The 21,738-nt window shown below is 47.8% G+C and overlaps 1 long non-coding RNA gene and 1 pseudogene across 1 annotated transcript in view; one reads left to right on the forward strand and one right to left on the reverse strand.

Moving 5' to 3' along the window:
* The window catches only part of LOC145532589 (uncharacterized), a 571,872-nt gene that overhangs the window by 69,898 nt on the left and 480,236 nt on the right, over positions 1 to 21,738 (forward strand). The gene's annotated exons all lie outside the window — the stretch shown is intronic.
* Positions 14,080 to 14,223, reverse strand: LOC145533630 (5.8S ribosomal RNA; annotated as a pseudogene).

The raw sequence follows: 21,738 nt of genomic DNA on the forward strand, positions 1-21,738 counted from the left end.
GGTCGGATGACCCCATTTCAGGCTTGGGCTCAGCTTTCCTGCCAGTCTGTTGGGTTTGGCACTGCCCTCTTTAGGATCTGTTTTTTTTTGTTGTTGTTGTTGTTGCTATTGTTTGTTTTGTGCTGAGTCTTCAGTGTTGCTCGTGGGCTTTCTCTAGTTACAGCAGGGGGTACTATTAATTGCGCTGCGTGGCTTCTCATGGCAGTGGTTTCTCTTGTGGAGCGCGGGCTCTAGGCCGCATGTGCTTCAGTAGTTGTGGCGCACGGGCTTAGTTGCTTTACGGCATGTGGAATCCTCCCTGACCAGGGATCGAATGTGTGTCCCCTGCATTGGCAGGTGGATTCTTATCCACCGTACCACTAAGGAAGTCCTCTAGGATCTGTTTTTTATTTTTTTTGATCATTCATTATAAATTATTCTTCCTAATGATCTTTTCTCCATGACCCAAGAAGCTGGGCTAGTACGAGAACTTTGAACTTTTCTGTTGGGACAGCAGCAGGAGGCAGAAGCCCATCCTGGAAAGGGGGACCCTTAATGGCAAGCAAAGGGCAAAGTTCGTAAGCATCCCAATTCTACTGGCTCTCTGGAGTGGTGTTGGATCAGGGAGCAGCAGAGCTGGGAGGGAACTTATTATCTTCCCATTTCACAGATGAGACACCAAGCCCCAGAAGTGGGTGTAAATTGCCCAGGTCAGGACCCTTCTGTCTTGAGTTGTGCCTCTTCCCTGCTCCTCTGCTCCTATGTCAGGCTTTGTGCTTGGACATACTTGGAAGCAGGTAAGGGTGAGGGTAAGGATGGAACCTAGGGTCCCTCAGACTGAAAGAAGCTTGTGGAAGTTCTCAGAGGTATGGCATTCTGAGTGTGGGGCAGGCTCCGGGCAGATTGGACTTCCGGGAGACAGTAACCTGCCAAACTGTGTACAGCAGACGATGGGCCTCTGAGCCTCAGTTTCCTCATCTGTAAAAGAAGCCAGTTGGTCTGGAAAAGAGCAGAAGCCCTCCTCCCTTGGATTCACACCCTGTGCCTCCCTGATCCAGGACCACAGTCCATCGTGGAGGAAACGAACCCCACATTTCTGTTGGCTACTCACTTCTGCACACCAGCCAGAAGGAATCTGAGCCATTCTGGTACCCTCTTCCACCAGAGCCATTTATTTTCTGATCTACTTCCAGCTAAAGATGCCATGTGCCTGTGAGAGTCGTTTCTGGTACTGGTAAATGAACTTATCTACTTGTATTTTCTGCACGTGTCTTCCAGGGCTCGATCTGGTTTCCATTGGCCTGAGCTCCTCATGTGAATCTGGGCAGACCAATTAGTATCTTGGACTTTCCAGGGTCTTTGTGGACTGATGCATCACTCCTGGGAGAGGGTTGAAGGGGAAAATGTATGTGGATGGTGTGTGTATGCATGCGTGTGTGTGGGGCATGGCATGTGTGGGCATATGTGTGTGTGTGTGTGTGTGTGTATACACATGCACAGGCATATGTGCATGGGAGATGGAGGCAAGGTGGGCCTCCTGGGAGGGCAGGGACTGGGGTCACCTGCAAACTCAGTATGTCTCCCTTGACTCTCTCCAGGCAGGTTCTATTACTTGCAATCAGTCCCTAAGGGGCTTCATGAGTTTAAATGGAAGGGAAGCAGGCTCTGTGGGAAATAAAGAGCTTTGTCCTTGAAATCAGACACTTGGGAGGCACTTGACCTTTTCTCAGGGATTTAGGAGCTTTTGTGTGTCTGGGATAAGTGGAATATGATCTCCGGCTCCCACTTAGGAAGTGCAGAAAGCCTGGGTTCTGGCTCTTTCTCAATAGCCCCTATCCCTGTCCAGAGCCTGCTGTGCCAACTTTGAGGCTCCTTCTGGCAATGTATGGGGCATCCTTGGTGACTCAGATGGTAAAGAATCTTCCTGCAACGCAGGAGACCCAGGTTCAGTCTCCATAAGGTCACAAAGAGTCAAAAGCAACTGTGTGAGAATGCAACGATTCCAAAGATACCTGAGGCAGTTTAGAAAACAAAAGCTACACATTAAAATAGAAAATAAGGAGAAGAATGAATCAGGATAAGGGGAGAATAAAAATAGAAGAGGAAGACAGGCCAGAATGAAATTATAATATGTAGGAATATAGGCTAAAAAGTTGGATCGTTTTCCTAAGAGTGGAGCCACGGGGTGGGCACTGCTAAATGGCCCTAAGTGTCCTCGTGGTCAAAGCAAGAAAGAAACATCACCAAGTGTGTGTGTGGCTGGTGCTTGCGAGGACGTCAGTGCTTGTGTAAGGACTTAGCGGGAGGAGGGTGAAAGTGGCCCCCGGACCGGGAGAAGTGGCTGGTGGAGGCCCAATTCTGGGGGAGAAAGGAAGTTGGCTAGGGTGTCCCCACGTGGTTCCTGCTTCACGATTTATCACCCTGAGATTTAGCCAAGCCCAGTATTCTCTGTTGGTTTTACCTCCCAGGATTCAATTCATTCCCAGATGTTGTTCTTAAGTCCTAAAACTGGACAACTTTGGAATGATTCCTTTGAGCCTCATTTGGGCTAGTTCAAGGAGAGGGATTTAAAGATCTCATTACCTACCGCAGGGAAAGCACTGTCATTTGGAGATGATCAGTTCCCTTAGTTTTCATTGAATTTTGATCATCATCCCCATCACCATCACTGTCATCAACACCATAACTATCACCACCACCACCACCATCATCAACACCATCATCATTGTCATTATCATCACCACCATCATCTCTAAGTTTTCTAAGCACCTTATTATGGTCAGTTTGCAGGTATGATTCAACCATTCTACAGATACTTATTGGGTGCCTACTGTGGGCCCAGCACTGTTTGAAGTGCCAGGAATATAGTGATGGACCAGGTGGCCCAAGTACCTGCATTGTGGAGATTAGTGTCTAGTAGGGAGATAGACAACAGAAGGCCAAACAAGGTGAAAATTAGCGCTGGATTAGGGGCTACCCCAAGAGCCTCCTCTTTAAAAATATGTATATTTTATTGAAGTATAGTTGACTTATAACATTTCAGGTGTACAGTAAGGTGATTCAGTTATACACATATATTATTTTTGAACCTATTTTCCATCACAGGTTATTACAAGACATTGACTATAGTTCAAATTTTACTATGCCATACAGTAAACCTTTATGGCTAGTTGCACATCCCAAGAGCCTCCTTTTAACGCACTCACTCTTTAACGACCTATGTCTTCAAATACAGTCACATTCTGAATTATAGGAGGGTTAGGACGTCCATGTGTGAATTTGGCAGGGGACAAAATTCAACCCGTAAGAGAAGGGCTCAATAAATAGTGAATGAATGAATGAATGGTGTGAGTCATAGGCAGATTTAGATGTTCATTTTTGTGTGCCGGAGACCAAGTGAAGGGGGTCTGGGCATCTCTGTTGTAAACAGGAGGGAGAGGCTGGGGGATGGCTCGAGAGAATTCTCCTTGTGACACCCGTTGCTTGTTGGGGCTCTTCCCTGCCGTCTCCTTCTGTTGTATGTGACATCCCGACTGGGAACATGTGAAACAACAGCTGATGCTGTCAGTGGGACACCCGCCTCTCTGCTGCACTCACGGTGGTACCTGCCAACACCGATGACATGCCAGCCTTGGCGGTGACATTGATCCTATTCCTGCAAGAACAGGGCCAGGAGCACGGGAGCAGGGAGATAGCTTCCTTTTCATAAGCGATGACAAGGCTGCAGCCTTTCATATCAGACTAATTTTAGTTTAATCTTGAAGAGCAGGAGAGGAAAAGCAAAATTCTGTAAGGAGCTTTCGTGGGGAGCCACAAAGTCATTAACAGGTTGGATGTCAGCAGTTATTTATTTTCTTTCTCTCTTCCCTTTCTTAGAAGGAATGGGAGAGGGTTTATTTTGTTCCATGAAAATGATGTTTCCACTGAGATAAGAAATGGATGGAGGAGATTGACCCTGGTGGGGTCAGCCAGAATAGTTACTTCATAGCAGTTCAATAACTCCCGCTAAAATGAGTCTCCTTTATTTGGGTCTCCATTTTTGTTGCTCTGAACACTTTATACCACATAAGAAGTCATATACAAGGCCCAGAGAATGAGGCATTTTCCAATAAAACTGGCTGATCATGTGGATGAAGGGTCACTCGTTAAGATGGCAGTCACTTCACCCCTTCCCAAGTATTCCCCAAGGAAGAAAAGCCCTGAAGACAAAGAAGGCCTGGATCTGAAGAGCCAGCCAGGGCTATGAAAGGAAATGTATTTGAACTTCTGTACATTTGACTTGGCTGTAAACACATGGGTGAATTCTTTCATGCACTATGAGCTGGGGAAGAATTTTGGATGGTGATGATGGTGGTGGTGGCACTAGGACTGTGGATCTCTCAGGGGTCCTGGCAGTTTGAGTCAGTGGATTTAGCAGGAGGAAATGCCAGAAATAGAGTAAGGTCCAGCTGAGGGGCAGTAGAGACCCCAGAAAGGCCAAATGAGCAATTAACTCATTAGGTGGATAGATACTATGGAGGCAAGTCACACTTTGGGGCTGCTGGTTGATGCTTTTGAACTGTGGTGTTGGAGTAGACTCTTGAGAGTCCCTTGGATGGCAAGGAGATCCAACCAGTCCATCCTAAAGGAGATCAGTCCTGAATATTCATTGGAAGGACTGATGCTGAAGCTGAAACTCCAATACTTTGGCCACCTGATACGAAGAACTGACTCATTTGAAAAGACCCTGATGCTGGGAAAGATTGAAGGTGGGAGGAGAAGGGGATGACAGAGGATAAGATGGTTGGATGGCATCACCACCTCAATGGATGTGAGTTTGAGTAAACTCCGGGAGTTGGCGATGGACAGGGAGGCCTGGTATGCTGCAGTCCATGGGGTCGCAGAGTCAGACAGACTGAGTGATTAAACTGAACTGAACTGAACTGTTGAAGGAAGTCATGGACAGGCCTGCCAAATGTGGTTATGAGGTTTGTGCAACCTTCTGAACAAAAGCAGGAGGTAGAGGGGTTTGTGAATTCTAGTGTGCATTTTTTTGGCCAAATCATGCACTGTGACACAGGCCTGCTTCTATGCAGAGGAAGGGTAGCTTTTTCTTTGCATAAAGTTTCCTTCTACCAGCCGGCAATGTGTAGAGAGTGCTGGTTCTGTGAGGAAGGAGTGTGCTTAGCTAATTTGCACAATGATGTTGTGTAGGTTGGTAGGGTCCTGGCATGTGGGCCAAAGTACTCAAACACTGTGGGCAAGGGTGAAATGATCCGCACTCCAGGGCCCAGAAGAGGCACCATGCCCCTGAGACAGCAGTGACATTCCTTTTTCGAGGCAGCATCATGACTGTCTTGAATGACCATCAAACTAGTTTTGGGGTCTCCGGCTTTCTGGTATCATCATGCTCTTCTTTAGGGATGAAATACCACGAATTAAAAAAATGAACAAACAGAGCTAAAAACATAAAATTGACAAAAATTTAACAGCTAAAACCCATAAAATTTATCATCTTTGAAATTAAAAAAATATTATTTATTTGGCTACCCTAGGTCTTAGTTGTGGTACGCGAGATCTTTGATGTTGGCTGTGGTACGCAGAGTCTTTAGTTGAGGTGTGTGAGCTCTGAGTTGTGGTATGTGGGGTCTAGTTCCCTGATTAGGGGTCGAGTTTGGGCCCCCTGCATTGGGAGTGTGGCATCTTTGCTGCTGGACCACTAGGGAGGTACCTAAGCTTTCCAGCTTAATACCATTACCTTGTGATTGTGCTTTGGGGAAACTTTGACTGCAAGAATAGGTCTTTCTCCACGCAAGACTTTTGCAGTAATGGCCCAGTGGCTCATCCACGGGTTGGAGGGAGCTGTTAAGGGTTCTCTGAGGAGTCATGAAAAGGAGAGAACAAAATGCAGAAGGCAAAAAGTATAAAAGTGGGTAGCCATTCCCTTCTCCAGGGAATCTCCCTGACCTAGGGGTCAACCCTGGGTCTCCTGCGCTGCAGGCAGATTCTTTACCGTCTGAACTGCCAGCTATGCTATGTATCCTCAGCTGTGTCTGACTCTTTGCGACCCCATGGACTGTGGCCCACCAGGCTCCTCTGTTCATGGTCTTTTCCGGGCGAGAATACTGGAGGGGGTTGCCATTTCCTCTCTAGGGCATCTTCCCGACCCAGGGACTAAACCTGAGTTTCCTGTGACTCCTGCATTGCAGGCGGATTCTTTACCTGCTGAGCCATCTGGGAAGCCAAGAAATGAACAGAAACTTTAATTAGATAGAGACAGGGGACGGGAAGGGGGAGCTCTCACACCCTGTGGCAATAGCAGAGCCCAACAAGGAGGAGAAAGACTCCCTTTTCTTGCTTGCAAGAGTGCAGCCAGTGGAGAAACAGTCACAGCTCAGTCAGTGAATGGCCGTGGACTCGTTGCTTACTGTAGTCCCTTCTCAACTTTCCTATTCCCTCTATAAAAGGGTTCTCTCTGTTTTTTGCTGGGAACTTGCATGTGACTCACCATGGTTGTGGACCCTGAATTACAACTTTTTGTTGATCCCAAATAAAGCCTTTTTTCTCCCCCCATCCTGTTGCTGGCAGTCTGCTTAAGGTTGACATTTTGGTGACCCATACAGGTATCTAGACAAGACCCCTGAGAACTCTGAGGCTGGGGAGCAGGTGCAATACCCATATTGAGCCTGATGTTGCTCACTGCTTTTCTCACTGCCTGGAATTTGAGGGTAAGGTTTTCTCTTAGGTCTGAGTTTCTGCTCTCCTTGCATTTTTTTTTTTAATTAAAGGAAAAAAAAATTATTTTTTGGCCATGCTGCACGGGATATGGGTTCTTGGTTCTCCAACTGGGGATAGAACCTGCACCCCCTGCGCTGGAAGTATGGGGTCTCAACCGCTGGACACGAGGGAAGCCCTAAGCTCCTTGCATTTTGAAGCTCTCCAGCTTTTATTGGGGAGCTATTTTAAGGCCTTGTTCTTGAATGTAAGTTTTGGCCTGATTTTGAAATCAGATTGCCCAAAGTGGATCTGGCTAATGTTTGGCCCATTCCCTTGGAAACAGGGGCTGTTTCGTTGGAACTGTGCAGGTTCAGTTCAGTTCAGTTCCATTCAGTCACTCAGTCGTGTCGGACTCTTTGCGACCCCATGAATCGCAGCATGCCAGGCCTCGCTGTCCATCACCAACTCCCGGAGTTTACCCAAACCCATGTCCATCGAGTTGGTGATGCCATCCAGCCATCTCATCCTCTGTCATCCCCTTCTCCTCCTGCCCCCAATCCTACCCAGCATTAGGGTCTTTTCCAATGAATCAACTCTTCGCATGAGGTGGCCAAAGTATTGGAGTTTCAGCTTCAACATCAGTCCTTCCAATGAACACCCAGGACCGATCTTCTATAAGATGGACTGGTTGGATCTCCTTGCATTCCAAGGGACTCTCAAGAGTCTTCTCCAACACCACAGTTCAAAAGCATCAATTCTTCAGCGCTCAGCTTTCTTTATAGTCCAACTCTCACATCCATGCATGACTACTGAAAAAACCATAGCCTTGACTAGATGGACCTTTGTTGGCAAAGTAATGTCTCTGCTTTTTAATATGCTGTCTAGGTTGGTCATAACCTTCCTTCCAAGGAGGAAGCGCCTTTTAATTTCATGGCTGCAGTCACCATCAGCAGGTTCAACTTGGCCCAATTCATTTGGAATAGGGGCTATTCTATTAGAACTCTGTGGAGCAGCTTAGGGCCTGACTACTCTGGGGCCAGACCTTTCCCTTAGAACTGGCTGGTATTAGGCCTTCGGGCTATTTGAGCTGCAGGCTATTTGAGCAATTTGAGCTTTTTAGGCTGTTTGAGAAATATTCCTTTACTCTAGAGAAAAAAGTCTCTGAGAAATGCGATCCCAGTTATCTCAATATTTTGAGGGTCAGGGAACTAGATCCCATATGTCGCAACTAGGAATTTGCATACTGCAGCTAAAGATCCCATGTGCTGCAACTAAGACTTGGCACAGCCAAATAAATAAATATTAAAAAATAAAATAGCCCCTGTGTTGGGGTGTTAAAACGGTTCAGATAGTGGGGATCTCTACTGAACCTCAAGGCGTTTCTGTCTCTGAACCTATTCCCTTCCATTTAGGCCCCCTGGGAGTTGCACATTCCTTTCTCTTTAATTCTGCTGCCCCATCCACTTATTAGACTGAGGCTTCTTAAAGAAGTATTATGCCAGAATTTCTTTCTCCCAAAAGGGGGAAATCATTTTAGTATTTGACAGTACTCATCAAAGCAACCAACCAGATTAGTTTAATGACCTTTTGACATCTTTTTTTTGCTCCCTCTCTACTGTACTAGGGCTGATCTGCAAACAATGATCATTTATTTCTATTGAATCAGCTACTGCCTTCTATATGGGCAAAATCTCTGACCCCTGTTGGCAAAATTCACAGCGCAGCTTCCATCAAGATTCGAATAGATCCCTCAAAACCTCTTCCCAAAATTAATCGATAGCCTATATGTAAAGAAGCATTAAAGCTTCGGGGCATTAAAGCTCATGGTAGAAGATTACAAGGATCAAGGCCTCATTATTCCTTGTACTAATCCCTATAATACTTATGTTTTGGGGCTTCCCTAGTGACTCAGTAGTAAAGAATCTGCCTGCCAATGCAGAAGACACAGGTTCGATCCCTGATCCAGGAAGATCCCACATGCCTCAGAGCAGCTAAGCCTGTGTCCCACAACTACTGAGGCTGTGCTCTAGAGCTGGGAGCCGCAGCTACTGAGCCCATGTGTCACAGCTGTTGAAGCCTGAGTACCTAGAGCCTGTGCACCAGAGAAGCCACTGCAATGAGAAGCCTGCACACTGCAACTAGAGAGAAGCCCCCGCTCTCCCCAATTAGGAGAAGAGCCAATAAATAAAATAACAAAGATCCAGAGCAACAGTGAAGATCCCAAACAGCCAATAAATTAAATTAAATTAGAAAGTATATTGCCATAACTTAAAAAAAGCGCTTCTGTTTTACTGGTGAGAAAACCTAAGGGCTCAGGGTGGAGGCTTGTCCAGGACCTCTGAGCAGTAAATGACACTGTTCTCCCTCTACACCTGTTTTTCCCAAGCTTTATGTTCCTAACATCCATTCCCACCAAAAGTAAATTCTTGACTGTAATTGATTTATGCAGTGCATTCTTGCAAATGCCAGTTGTTGAAGCTAACCAATGCTTTTCCTTTACTTGGAAAGAAAAACAATTCACCTGGACAGTAAGGCTTCAGGGTTTTATGGGGAGTCCTTCTCACTTCTCACAACTCCTGAAGGCCGATCTGGATGATGTAAAGTTCCCCAGAGGTCCTGCTTGGTTGCGATATGGGGATAATTTGCTTCCCTGCTCTTCATCTGAAGCCTCCTTGCAGGAAGAAGACACCATCCACCTGCGGAAGTTTTCCTATAAAAGGAAAATTCCTTTTGCCTAACTCTAGAGACACTGGCTTCCCCTGTAGCTCAACTGGTAAAGAAACCGCCTGCAATGCAGGAGACTCCAGTTCGATTTCTGGGTTGGGAAGATCTGCTGGAGAAGGAACTGGCAACCCACTCCAGTATTCTTGGGCTTCCCTGGTGACTCAGCTGGTGAAGAATCCACCTGCATTGTGGGAGACCTGGTTTTGATCCCTGGGTTGGGAAGATCCCCTGGAGAAGGGAATAGCTACCCACTCCAGTATTCTAGCCTGGAGAATTCCATGGACTGTATAGTCCATGGGGTGGCAAAGAGTCAGACACGACCGAGCAACTTTCACTTCAGAGATGCTAGAAGGCCTTATGGTCAGAGTTTTCTCCCTTTTGTAACAGATTCCTCTCCTTCTAAAGCAATACTCTGCACCCCACCCCCAATAATCCTTTTGAATAAGTCTTTCCTTACAAGGTCTGGATTTGCTTTTATTTGACGATCCTAAGGTGTCCATGTCCGGCTCTTTGTGACCCCATGGACTGCAGCACTCCAGGCTTCCCTGTCCTTCACTATCAGACACAACTTAGCCACTGAACAACAACACAGACAAGGTGTCCGTAGCCTCCTGTTGGGGAGAGATGGACAGAGTGGGCGGTTTTGTCTTCCTGGCGCTTCCTGTGCTGCAGTAGATGTGTACAAGTTGTCAGGGAAGTTGTGAGCCCTGCCGGTGAGCTGTCATGGGGACACACCATCCTGACCTGGCCGCCCTCAGAGATGAAGCCGCTGGGACTTGGTTTACAAGTGGGCTGGAGCTCGCTGACTCTAGTGTCAGAGACTCTGTCTATGACACTAACGACCAGCCAGTGGAGGCGGCAGCAGGGGTTCAGGTGACTGAGTAGAACCTACAGACTTTGTAGAATCCAGCTCCTTAGGCAGTCATGGAAAGAATTCCCATTTAAGTGTCTTGGAGAACACTAGCATGGTGCCAGTTTATATCATCTTTAGTCACGCTCTCTGAATTCCCATTCCTGCCCCTGTTTTCATTTTCCACCATGGCTCCTGAATGTTCACTTGCCAGATCCAAGCTCTCTCCTTCTTAGCCCTGGCGTTTGTATCCCCACCCCTACCCCAGTCCCTTTCCCTTCTCACCGCTTCTCATTATGTAGATCAGTTTAGCTCCTTTTCATTTGGCATTACTGAGTGTCCTGGAGCCAGTTGACAAAGAAGTGTTCTGGTTTTTTTTTAATAACTGTTTATTTTGGGCTGTGCTGGGTCTTCGTGATTGCTCGGGCTTTTCTCTAGTTGTGCTGAGCGGGGGCTACTCTCTAGTGGTGGTGCACAGGCTTCTCACTGCTGTGGCTTCTCTTGTTTCAGATCATAGGCTCCAGGGCGCACCGGCTTCAGTAGTTGCGGTGCGTAGGCTCTGCAGTTGCAGCTCCCGGGCTCTAGAGTACAGGCTCAATATTTGTGGCACACAGTTTTAGTTGCTCCACGGCATGTGGGATCCTCCCTGATCAGGGATCAAACTTGTGTCTCCTGCATTGGAAGACAGATTCTTTACTACTGAGCCACCAGGGAAGCCCAGGGTTTTTTTTTTTTTTTTTTTTTATAAATTCTTTTTTTAGCAGGATGAGGGAAAGAGGCAGTGAATGGGGAGGTGGAGAAACTTCACCCGCTAATAAATCTTGCTCCTGTCGCATTGTAATCTGAAGCAATGTGTGAAAAGGGTCGTACGTACCAAGAGTCCAAACATGATGCTTCAGTGGTCCCCAGGCAAGTGGGATCATCGGGCTTTCTCACGGGTGCTCCCTCTCTGCTAATCCATCTGCCGGGGTGCAGGCTGAGTGCAGAGACTCAGACACACTCGCTGCGCTCGGGTCAGCCTGCAGATGCTCCGCCAGATGACTTTGATCCGTGAACAAATCTGTTACAAGCTGGTCCAACCTCTAGCCACGGGTGTAAATTAGAGCTTGGAGAGTCATGAACCTAACAGAAAAGTGAAGGAACACAGAGGCTTCTTGCCGCCACCCCAGCCAAGAGCACCTCTGGGGCCTCTTAGCTGCCTAGGGGTGCGGGGTGAATGAGGGCTCACTAGCTAAAGCAGACCGGCTGAGATGGGATGAGCTTATTAACTTCCCCTCCCATCCCCCATGTTTATATTGTGTATCAGCTGTGTGTGTGTGTGTGTGTGTTCAATTGTGTCCAACTCTTTGTGACCCCATGGACTGTAGCCCTTCAGGATACACTGTCCATGGGATTTTGCAGGCAAGAATACTGGAGTGGGTTGCCATTTCTTTTTCCAGGGGATCTTCCCAATTCAGGGATTGAACCCAAGCTTTCTGCATTGGCTGGTGGATTCTTTACTATTGAGCCACCTGGGAGACCCCTTTTTAAAATTAATGGATTGATTTTTGGCTGTGCTGGGTCTTCGTTGCTGCACGCGGGCTTTCTCCAGTTGCGGTGAGGAGAGGCTTCTCTATAGTTGTGGTGGTCAGGCTTCTCATTGCGGCGACTTCTCTTGTTGCAGAGCTCGGGCTTTCTTCAGTAGTTGTGGCACCCAGGCTTAGTTACCTCGAGGTGTGTGGAATCTTTCTGGACCAAGGACTGAACGCGTGTCCTTTGCGTAGGCAGGAGGATTCTTTTTTTTTAATAAATTTATTTATTTTAGTTGGGGGCTAATTACTTTACAATATTGTAGTAGTTTTTGCCATACATTGACATGAATCAGCCATGGATTTACATGTGTTCCCCTTCCTGGACCCCCCTCACACCTCCCTCCCCATCCCATCCCTCTGGGTCATCCCATTGCCCCGGCCCTGAGCCCTTGTCACATGCATCGAACATGGAATGGTGTTCTGTTTCACATACGATAATATACATGTTTCAATGCTATTCTCCCAGCCACCCTCACCTTCTCCCTCAGAGTCCATAAGACTGTTCTATGCATCTGTGTCTCTTATTCTGTCTCTCATATAGGGTTATCGTTACCATCTTTCAAATTCCATATATATGCATTAGTATACTATATCGGTGTTTTTCTTTCTGGCTTACTTCACTCTGTATTATGGGCTCCAGTTTCATCCATCTCAATAGAACTGATTCAAATGTATTTTTTTTTAATGGCTGAGTAATATTCCATCGTGTATATGTACCACAGCTTCCTTATCCATTCGTCTGCTGATGGACATCTAGGTTGCTTCCATGTCCTGGCTGTTGCAAACAGTGCTGCGATGAACATTGGGGTACACGTGTCTCTTTCAATTCTGGTTTCCTCGGTGTGTATGCCCAGCAGTGGGATTGCTGGGTCATATGGCAGTTCTATTCCCAGTTTTTTAAGGAATCTCCACACTGTTCTCCATAGTGGCTGTACTAGTTTGCATTCCCACCAACAGTGTAAGAGGGTTCCCTTTTCTCCACACCCTCTCCAGCATTTATTGCTTGTAGACTTTTGGATAGCAGCCATTCTGACTGGTGTGAAATGGTACCTCATTGTGGTTTTGATTTGCATTTCTCTAATAATGAGTGATGTTGAGCATCTTTTCATGTGTTTGTTAGCCATCTGTATGTCTTCTTTGGAGAAATGTCTGTTTAGTTCTTTGGCCCATTTTTTGATTGGGTCGTTTATTTTTCTGGAATTCAGCTGCAGAAGTTGCTTGTATATTTTTGAGATTAATTGTTTGTCTGTTGCTTCGTTTGCTATTATTTTCTCCCATTCTGAAGGCTGTCTTTTCACCTTGCTTATAGTTTGCTTTGTTGTGCAAAAGCTTTTAATTTTAATTAGGTCCCATTTGTTTATTTTTGCTTTTATTTCCAATATTCTGGGAGGTGGGTCATGGAGGATCCTGCTGTGATTTATGTCGGAGAGTGTTTTGCCTATGTTTTCCTCTAGGAGTTTTATAGTTTCTGGTCTTACATTTAGATCTTTAATCCATTTTGAGTTTATTTTTGTGTATGGTGTTAGGAAGTGTTCTAGTTTCATTCTTTTACAAGTGGTTGACCCGTTTTCCCAGCACCACTTGTAAAAGAGATTGTCTTTTCTCCATTGTATATTCTTGCCTCCTTTGTCAAAGATAAGGTGTCCATAGGTGCGTGGGTTTATCTCTGGGCTTTCTATTTTGTTCCATTGATCTATATTTCTATCTTTGTGCCAGTACCATACTGTCTTGATGACTGTGGCTTTGTAGTAGAGCCTGAAGTCAGGCAGGTTGATTCCGGCAGGAGGATTCTTAATTACTCTCATTTTACACATCAGAGGACAGAGGCTGAGTTGCGTGAGAGAACCTGACCAGCCTAATGTCCCATAGCAAGCAAATGACCGGGAGGAAATCTGAGCCCAGGTGGCCTTAACCTCAGGGCCTGTGGATCCTCCTATACCATTGGATCACTAGTATAAATTGATATAAAGTGACCTGTCCCACCACTAGCTGGTAAGCCTGTGCAGGGAGGTGATGAGGCCTGGGATCCACCACATGTGGTCTTGGAAGCCCAAGGAATTGGATAGACACTGCTGATCCCAAAAACACACAACAGGGTCCCAACCCTGCAGCCTTCCAGCACCATCCCATCCTCCACAGCTCTTGATTGTAACTGACACGAGTCCCAGCCGCCCTCTGGATTGTGACCTGTGGCATGTTCTTTATAACTGCTCACTTTCTTTATTTTTTAAATTTTTTATTAAAAACGTTTAAAAATTTAAAAACTAATAAAAAATTTTATAATGGGGGCTGAAAGTGTGTTTAAAGGGTCAAGGGTCAATGTGTCATGCAATTCACATTAATTCTCACAGCTAGCTGCGTTCTTCATCGACGCACGAGCCGAGTGACCCACCGCTAAGAGTCATAATGGAGTATGGTTGATTTACAAATGTTATGTTAGTTTTATGCATACAGCAAAGTGATTCAGTTATACATATATCTATTCCTTTTCCGATTCTTTTCCCATTTAGGTTATTAATTGAACAGAATTCCCTGTGCTATACAGTAGGTCCTTGTTGATTATTTATTTTATATATAGTAGGATGTATATTGGAGAAGGCAATGGCAACCCACTCCAGTACTCTTGCCTGGAAAATCCCATGGACGGAGGAGCCTGGAAGACTGCAGTCCATGGGGTCGCGAAGAGTCTGACATGCCTGAGTGACTTCACTTTCACTTTTCACTTTCATGCATTAGAGAAGGAAATGGCAACCCATTCCAGTGTTCTTGCCTGGAGAATCCCAGGGATGGCGGGGCCTGGTGGGCTGCCGTCTATGCGGTCGCACAGAGTTGGACACAACTGAAGCGACTTGGCAGCAGCAGCAGTGTATATACCCCAACCTCCTAATTTATCCCTCCTGCTCACCTTTTCCCCTTGGTAACCATAAGTTTGTTTTCTAAGTCTGTGAGTCTGTTTCTGTTTTGTAAATAAGTTCATGTGTATAATTCTAGATATGAGTGATATCATATGATATTTGTCATTCCCTGTATTTTTCAGCTATAAAAAAGAATGAAATAATGCCACCTGCAGCAACAAGGATGAGATCTAGAGATTATCATACTAAGAGAAGTATATCAGCTGCTCATTTTCAAACCTGATGCTCACTCTGACTTTATTTTTTTATTTAAAAATGAAAGAATTGAGATAAGACTGGCATATAACACTGTATAGTTTTAGGTATACAACATACTGAATATATATGTATATTCACTGTTGTTACTGAGTCCAAGCTCATACCTGTCTCCCCTTGACAGGCCAATAAATCTGGAGATAAGATGTTGGGGCAAAGAATAGCAACTTTATTCTGAAAGCCAGCAGACCAGGAAGACAGTGGACTGAGAAGATAGTGTCCCAAAGAACCATGTTCCCTGAGTTAGAATTCAGGTTTCTTTTATACTTTTATGGCCCTGGTGGCTCAGACAGTAAAGAGTCTACCTGAAATGCAGGAGACCTGGGTTCAATGCCTGCATCAGGAAGATCCCCTGGAGAAGGGAATGAGAACCCACTCCAGTATTCTTGCCTGGAGAATTCCACAGACAGAAGAGCCTGGTGGGCTACAGTCCATGGGGTTGCAAAGAGTTGGACACGACTGAGCAACTGACACTTACACTTACTTATACTAAAAGGGGAGAGAATGTGGAATATTTGTTCTTGCAATTACCCACGTAGCTCACCTGCTTGGTAGTCCACCCTTTATGTCTGCCTTCCCCACCTCCTACCAGAGTTTTCTAGGACCACGTGCCCAGTAAGCTGTTTGCTCTCCAATCCTTGTCTCAGGCTCTGCTTCTGGAGGACCCACATGAAGACAACTGTGGTCCATAGTTTCCTTCTGATTGCAGTCCCCCGGGATTGACACCCTTTCCACCTGAACTTGGGCTGGGGGTGGCATCTTCTCCCCCGTGTGACCCCTGAGCCAGCATTCCCACCAGCTCTTGGCAGTCAGTGCCATGGGCTCTGCCTGAACATTCTAGACCCCACCCAAGAGGCTTGTATCCAAATCCTCCTTGACTAAGCACGCATCTTCTCATACAAGACAGACAGGGGGAATTTCCTGGGGGTCCAGTGGTTATGACTCTGTGCTTTCACTGTTAGGGATGCTGGTCCAGTCCCTGGTTAGGGAACTAAAATCCCGCCAGCCACATGCTGGGGCCAAGTTTTTCTTTTTTTAAAAAAAAAAAAAAAGATAGATGGGGTTGAAACTGATTAAATGATACTGGTTCGCACTGAAGGAAATTGTCAACCTACCCAGGGAAACTTGTCCTTTTGGTAAATCCCTGAGGTGGACCCAACAGCCCATCCTTAAGATGTTGACCCACTTCCTGTGGGCCTTTTCTTGGACTATCTTTTGTTTCCTTTATCTGCTTTTCATTATTTCCCCGTGCTTCACCTGTGGCCTGTCTTGTTTACTTTCCTGCCAGGCCACCTCTTATTTCCACACACGGGTTCAAGAGAGAATGGAGACATTTCCCTCTGAATCACCTCTGCTGCTGGGAGGCGGGTGGTGGCTTTCTTCCAAGGATTTTTCTTCCTAGTCTCATAAACCTCTTTACCGTGGTGAGGGAGAGGCTATCAGAAGTCTGTTTATCTGCGGAGCTGAGAGCCGAGGAGCTACTCTTATTTATAGGATCCTGAGAGCGTTCATGATATTGGGTAAGAAATCACACGGCGGCAAACCTGCTGACACTTGAGCCCCGAGAAATCTGTCTCTACTAGGTTTGCCTGAGGGCAGGAGAAAGTCAAGACAGGCTGGCGTCTGTCCCTCCCCGCTTGTGTGATCTGGGATAAGTGACCTCCCTGAGCCTCAGTTTCTTCATCTCTAAGATGAGAAAGACAGGACCCCGTCAAAGGGCTGCTGGGAGGGTTACAGGCAAGGATGTATTCGAGATGCACAGCCTCCAGCTCACAGCCTCCCTCCCATCCCTGCTGCCGCCCGCTTGTGGGCTCCCCTCCCTGCTCCGTGCCCTGCTGGGTCTGCGAAGCCCAGTTCTTGCTTCGCTGTTACTGTCCAGTCTGGGGGACTGAACTCTTCTTTTCTGGAGACCTTGACTTTGAATTTATGATGCCTTCACTGGTACTATGCCTGCCTCTTGGGATGTAAATGGGATGTGATCCCAGGCCAGGGAAGGTGTCAGGGATTGAGAATGAGTTTGGCTGGGTTTAGGTGGCCTGGCTTAAGCAAGAACACTGTGACAGGGCCTGGCTCCACCGGAGACAAGGTAGGACTGTCAGAGAAGTCACCGAGAATCATGCTTTCTGTCTGAACCAGATGGATGAGCTCACTGACTTCAGACTTTCATTTCCAGACTTCAGTGTCAGCCTGAGACCTACCCCAAAGAGGGAAGGGCCCCGGCTGCAAAGAAAGATCTGTTTCTTCACCCTCCCTCCCACCATGCCCCTCTTTGTACGAAGCTCTATGCACAGCTTTTATGAAAATACGACTACAGTGTGAGTCAGGTCATCCCACGTGTAAGCCTCTGCTGACTCCAGCTATAAAGAATTTGGGCCTTATTTATAGGGCAGCCCGGAGGATCTGACAGGAGGAATTGAGCTTGCTGCCAGGGTGCGAAATGAGATTTCCCAGAAAGACGTTCCCTGGACTGAAGGGGCCTCTGGGGACGGTGGAGGAGACAGGTAAGGTGAATCAGACAGAATGATCTGGGCGGCAGCCCGCCAAGGCCGGGCTTCCCTCCTCCTTGAGGGAGTCGGCAGCAGAGATGTCTCCGGGCCCTGGGCCTTAGCATCTTCCCACAGAGCCAGGCAAAGGTCAGAACGCTCAGATGCCCTACAAGTCCATGTAACCATGCGTGTTCTCGTTTATTCAGGCACTGTCTTCAAGGGCATCTTAGCTTTGGGCACCTGGGCGTCCCTTCCTCTCCCCTTTGGTTTCTTTCCTCCTCCTCCTCCTCCTCCTCCCCCTCCCATCTCCCTCTACTTTTTCTTCCCTTCCCTTTTCTGGTGCTCCCCACCCCTCCCATGGTAGTTATCTGGGCTATGCACGAACATTCTGGCTCTCTCCTCTGGGAGTCTAACAAGACTGCCTTCCCCTCCCATTTAAAATGAGATTTGGCTGTGTGACTTGCTCTGGCCAGTGAAGTGTGAGTGAACACACATGTGTGGCTTTTGGGAAGAAGCTTCAAGAGCCAGGGCCTTGCCGGCCTTGCCCGTTTCTCTTTCCCTGCTGCAGTGACTCACGTTCTTTGAGACGCTGGCTGCCCCATTAGCGGGGTCCTGGAATGAGCATGACCCAGGGCAAAGCCTCTAGTTGACCCATGTTGGTCATGCAGGGAGAAAGAGAATGAAAATAAAAGCGTTAGTCGCTCAGTCGCGTCCGACTCTTTGCGACTCCATGGACGGTAGCCCACCAGGCTCCTCTGTCCGTGGCATTCTTCAGGCAAGAATACTAGAGTGGGTTGCTGTGCCCTCCTCCAGGGGATCTTCCCAGCCCAGGGATTGAACCCAGGTCACCTGCATAGCAGACAGATGCTTTACCATCTGAGCCACAAGGGAAGCCCCCCATTCACTGTTTCATGCCACAGAGGCTTTCAGGTTGTTTATCACCGCAGCATCGTCTAACCTCCCCTGACTAATACACTTTCCACGCCAGAACCTTGAGAGTGACTCTGTATCCACACCCCACTTTCAGTTCAGTGCCTACCCAGCTCCTTTCCATAATCAGAAGTCTGGGGTGCCACAGGGAATGAATGGGCCAACAGAACATTGGCCTTGGAGAGCGGGAGAGGGAGGAGGGTTCTCTGAGCTGCCAGTTTAATGAGAAAGCCTCTAGGTGTGCCTGGCTGGGCACACAGCTGCCCAGAGTTCCCGTCATCACAATGTTCCAGGGAGAAGTTGATTTCCCAAAGTGGAAGTTTTTCTCACTCTCTGGCAATAAATGCATCTTACCCTTCACAGTGGCTGGCTCTGATCTGGGATCTACATAGAGCTCCCTGCAGCTGTGGGCTGGGTCTCTTTTGCTCCGTTTCCTTGCCAACTGGGGCTTTGGAGAAGCAATTCCTTTTCTGGTGCTGATGAATATTTTCCTAGCCCAAAGTTTAATTTCTTCCCTCTTAGTTTTGCTGGGTTGACTGACTAGAGCTTCAGGATGTTAAGCCTGATTAATCTCTTCCCCCAAATCTTACCTTTTCTTCCTGGAGATGATATTTTGGGGTGTTTGACTGGAACCTCTGAAGGATGGGGTGTGGGAAGAGCAGCTGACAAAGCCCTTTGAGCCCAGGTACCCCTGTCATCCCTCAGTCTGGAGAGCAGGGTGGGGAGGGGGAGCTGTGGTCCAGCCCTTGTCACCGTCATGCTTGATGCTGCCCTTTGAGCCCTCCTGGAATTGTCTGGTCAGCCTTGGGGCTCTGGTGGGGCTGTGTGTCCTCAGAGCAGGCAGGCTTTTGGTGAGTGGACCGTAGACTAAGAGCAAGGCTGATGAAATGTGCCTTATATACATGTGTGTGTGTGTTTTAGTGGGTCAGAGCACTCCCTGTACTGCAAGGGGAGGAAGGAGTGGATGATAAAGGGTGCAGAGTTGGCAGGTGGGGCTGACATTGGTGGTGTGACTCGTGTTTCGAGTCTGCTGCTAACAGCTGGTGTTCGGGGGTCTGTCTCTCTGATCCCTGAACAAGGGAGGAAACAGCCTCACCAAGCTTCACTGTAGCAGGGCTGTGGGTGTCTGTGGGGTTGAGGATGGCAATTTACTCCCTCCAGCCCTGCCATCCCTCCCACCCCTCCTGGCAGCAGGAGTCAGCTGGCAAGTGTGTGCATCCCATGTGAGGTCCTCTCCTGGCCAGCACCCTGATATTCCTCATGGGGCCTGTGGACCCACAGCATCAGCTTGTTAGAAATGTAGAACCTCAGGCCCCCGGAGGCCCCCACCTACTTAATCAGAATCTGCACTTTGACAGGAGCCGCGGTGATGTGTGTGCACTGAGTGTGAGAGGCACTGCCGCCTGGGGGCTGGAAGTATTAATAATCCCCACACGCACGTGTGACTGGGGTTCTCTGTGGCAGAGAGGTTGGGCTGTCCTTTGGCTTTGTCCTGGCTTCAGCGTCCATCGGGTTTGAAAGTGACCCATGCCAGTTGAACCTGTTTTCCTAATCTCCACTCCCCCATCACCTCACTCTCCCATGGGAAGGCAGGGGGTGGGTGAGGCAGATCCTTGGGGCTGTTGATCAAGAAGGAAAGTCAAAACGATGGTCTTCTTTCCACTCTGTGCAGAGAAGCCGGGTGGGCAGGAACCATCCAAGATCTCCTTCCATCTCTGGGGAGGCTCTGATCATAGGGGCTGGGGGTGCATATCTCATATGGGGTGTTCCCTGTGCTTGAACTGAGAGCTGTATCCAGCACTCTTGGTTGTGGAGACATTCAAGATGGTGAAGCCAAAAAGCACAGTCAAGCAGGAGGAGCCAAAGAGCAGGGAACAGCGTCTCCCGGCCAGTGAACAAAGCAGAGGAATAGCTAGGAGCACGAACTGGCTTGCCAGCCCTCTAGAGAGTTTCACAGAGGGGCAGAAGAACCTCAACTGAGGGGTTGTGGGGTCAGGAAACACTTGATGGTGTTGGGAGGACAAGAAGATGTAACTTTTACTATTGCTCCACTGGTCACCCACGTGGTGGCAGTGAGCATGGGCAGTTGGGATCCATTGCCCATTGACTCTGCTACTCCATAGAGTGGACTCTGGCCCCTCCTTTGCCAAGAGAATAATGCATGAGGATTCGAGGTAGAGCTGGACAGCACCTGCCTCAGCCCAAGACGTAGACCAGCCCAGAAAGCCCAATGACTCCTGCCTCCAGCTCAGAGCAGAGCTGCCCCCTACCCCCATCCCCTGAACCACTGGGTGGTGTGCACGCAGGGGACTGTGGGAAATCAGAAGCAGGACCAGCGGGACAGGTCGGGGAAGGTCGGTGAGAAGGGAGGAATCTCGGAGAGGTAAGCGAATGGTGTCACAGATGATGACCTTTGTCTTGGCCGGGAGCGTTATGCCCTCAATGGGTTGGCTTAAAGCAGAAGTGACCAGGATATCTCGAAGCAACAAGATGAAGTTCTCAGCTCCCAAATAGAAATATCTCAGAAGGGCAACAGTTGGATTGGAAAGTGGACATATCTGAGCTGAGACCATACAATTCACATCTGTTACATGAGGACAGTTTTAAGAAGGTGGGCATGGCAGGTACAAGATGCTCCTGTTAGAATCCCCAGACCCTTACGACTTTGTAGAGTCCAAGGCACTTTACGGATGTGATTAAGTGAAGGATTTTGAGATGAGGAGATTATTCTGGATTATCCAGATGGGCCCAGTGCAATCATAAGAGTCCTTATTAGGGGCAGGGAGGAGCAAGCAGGAGGGTCTGAGTCAGAGGTGACACAACAATGGGAACCAGAAGGAGAGAAGATGTGATGATGGAAGTGGAGGTTGGAATGGTGTGGTTATTGACTTGGAAGAGGGCCTTCCCAGGTAGTGATAGTGGTAAAGAATCCGTCTGCCAAGGCGGGAGACGCAAGAGACGTGGGTTTGATCCCTGGGTCAGGAAGATCTCTTGGAGAAGGAAATGCCGTTCCCTCCTGTCTGGAAAATCCCATGGACAGAGGAGCCTGGCAGGCTATAGTCCACAGAGTCTCAAAGAGTCCAACACAACCGAGCGCGCGCGCGCGCACACACACACACAGGCATGAGCCAAGGGCTGTGGGCTGTCTCTACAAGTTGGAAAAGGCAAGGAAACAGATTCTCCCAGAGACCCATTTTAGACCCATCTCTCGCTGCTGACCCATTTTAGACTTCTGGTCCAGAATCGCAGGAGAATAAATTCCTGCTGTTTTAAGCCACTAATTACCACAGGGATAGACAGGTACTATGGGCTTTCCAGGTGGTGCTAGTAGT

The sequence above is a fragment of the Giraffa tippelskirchi genome, chromosome 13 (assembly GCF_054371585.1).
Source record: "Giraffa tippelskirchi isolate mGirTip1 chromosome 13, T2T-mGirTip1v1.2.pri, whole genome shotgun sequence".
In the NCBI taxonomy this organism is placed as follows: Eukaryota; Metazoa; Chordata; class Mammalia; order Artiodactyla; family Giraffidae; genus Giraffa; species Giraffa tippelskirchi.